This window comes from Propithecus coquereli, unplaced genomic scaffold (assembly GCF_000956105.1).
Source record: "Propithecus coquereli isolate 6110/MARCELLA unplaced genomic scaffold, Pcoq_1.0 Scaffold213, whole genome shotgun sequence".
NCBI lineage: Eukaryota > Metazoa > Chordata > Mammalia > Primates > Indriidae > Propithecus > Propithecus coquereli.
In genome coordinates this window covers 3888212-3890555 of record NW_012146412.1, presented here as the reverse complement: position 1 = coordinate 3890555, position 2344 = coordinate 3888212, and the positions used below count along the sequence as shown (strand labels likewise).

Genomic DNA, 2344 nt, shown 5'->3' with positions numbered 1-2344 from the left:
ACTCTTCTAGACATTTGCCTAGGCAAAGAATTTATGAAGAAGGCTCCAAAGGCAATCACAGCAACAACAAATGTATAATTTTTTAAAAAGTAGAACATTATTTGTTCTAAAATTTGCATAAATATTATCATTATGTACTTTTCAGTTTGTTTTGTTCTCTGATGATTATGGTTCTGAGACTTTGCTATGCTGCTATATATATATAGCTCTAATTACTTCATGTTATGGTTTAGTTAGCTGATTGTATGTCTGTGATTTGATTAACTCATGGATCATAAAATCACAGCCCCATGGGCAAGCACTGAACACAGACCTGGTAAAAAGGGGGCCCTGGGAATATGCCCATTCCTAATGGGATGGCTGCTGCTCACACAAATCTGCTGTTGCTATTTGGGAAAGTGGCCCTGGTGGGATCATATCTTCAACTGGTGTTCAAAAGAGAATGGAAGTATTATTTTATGTGCTATTTTGAAATGTTTGAAACTGAGTTAACTTAAAAACAGAAACAGAACTCTTTGTAGTTCAAAGAAAACACTTATGTGGTCAGAATACAGTGAGTTGGGACCTCTGTCTAAAGCAACTCTTGGGTCAAATCTATGTAATTCATTTTACATTGTGGTTTTACTTGTTGTCAGCACTTTCTTTCTGTTGGTATGAAAAAGTTTCTAGTCTAAAATAAAACATAATCAAGAGACTCTGCAAGTACTGTCAGTATAAATTGAGCAGTTTATTATTATACTTGTAGTCAAGGTACCAGCATCCAGGGAAAATTATTCAAGAAGGAGAAATATTTTTAGTAGTAGTCTCCAAACTTGGGCTACATATTGGAATCAGCTACTTAAAGACACAAACTAAGGGCCCTCATCTAAGGAATCCTGAGTAAGTAGCTCTGGGCTCCAACCTGCCTCCCAGGTTTTCAACTGCTGATTTTTATACAGTGTCCACAATTTTAGAAATGATCTGGCTTCATCAGTACCGCCTTCTTCTATAAAGTCTGCCAATAATGATTAATATGATAGCTAGTTAACATCAGTGGTTTGTTTAAATAACAAATGATATTTTTCCACTTGAATTCCCATCATTGTTTAGACTTTTCCATAAGTTTTTACTAGAATAATAATAAATGAATGCTGTATGATTAAAAAATCTTTAAAAATCATTTTCAACACATTTGGATAGATTTTTGCATGTCTGAAAATTTAAGCTGTAGAACTCTCTGAGAATGATTTTTTTTTTTTAGTGGGAAGAGGAAAAGAGAAAGAGAGAGAGAGGGAATGAGCAACATAGTGGGTTTCACAAATCAGAGTATGTGTATTTCCACCCTAGAATACTGTTTTATCCCTTTGCTATGTAGTCTATTATATACTATAAAATATGTCACTATGGACAATGCAATGCATGTGTTAATTCTCTCTCAAAGGATATGGTTAATTATCCTACCCAATAGCATATTCTCTGGAGAATTTAAGCCACTATTTGAAAGACCCTGCTCATACTATAGAAATGGCTGCTCTAGGGTTTCAGTTTTATTTATCCCTAATCCACACCACAGGGTATTTAACTAGCATAACTGATGTTGCAAAGGGGGCTTCACTAATGAAATGAGTAGTGATTAGAGTTTGTGAATTGACTAGAAACACTGTAGAGACACTGGCCATTACGTGAATGGTGACCCCTGCAGTCTGTATGTTTCTGGAGGCTTCTGGATTTTTATTCCCAAGGAGTCTGGTGTTCAGTCACTGTTTTGAAAGAATCTGGTTACCTGTTGCTTGCAAACAGATAAGAAGATTCCTGTCTCTAGCACATTCTAACATTTGTATCTAGGAAAGATTTCATGCAAAGCATGGTCAAAGAATTTAAAAGGACTGAGAACTTGGATTTCATTGAGTTCAGGGAATAGGTTCCATGACTCTCTTAGCTCCTATTTGTTAATAAAAATTTGTATATCTATGAAATTCATTCTAATGAATGCTTTGGTAACTGGAGGTAGGTGTCTAGAAGAGAGCCATTAGTGCTCAGCTACTTGTAAAGATTGGATGCTGTGATACCAAGGTGAAGCCAGCAATTACCCTATTTGCTCAGATCAACTTACAACCGGTTTCCTTGGACATCTCTTCTGAATTGATTAGTTTGAATCTACCTTCTGCCTTCTGTATGTACCATGTGGAACTGTCTATGAACAATAAAATCATAAGACATGGATTGTTTAGTGGTAAGTGCACTGCAATGAAAATCAGAAGATGGAATTCTGGTCCCAATTCTACCATTACTTAGTTGTTTATATTAATATGTTAATTTGTCTCTCTGGGCCTCTCTTCATTTTTCCAAAAAATAAATTCCTTTA

The 2344-nt window shown here is 35.5% G+C and overlaps 1 pseudogene; it reads right to left on the bottom strand.

Annotated features, from left to right (window-relative positions):
- LOC105810486 overlaps positions 1–2344 on the bottom strand; it is a 15507-nt pseudogene that overhangs the window by 9947 nt on the left and 3216 nt on the right.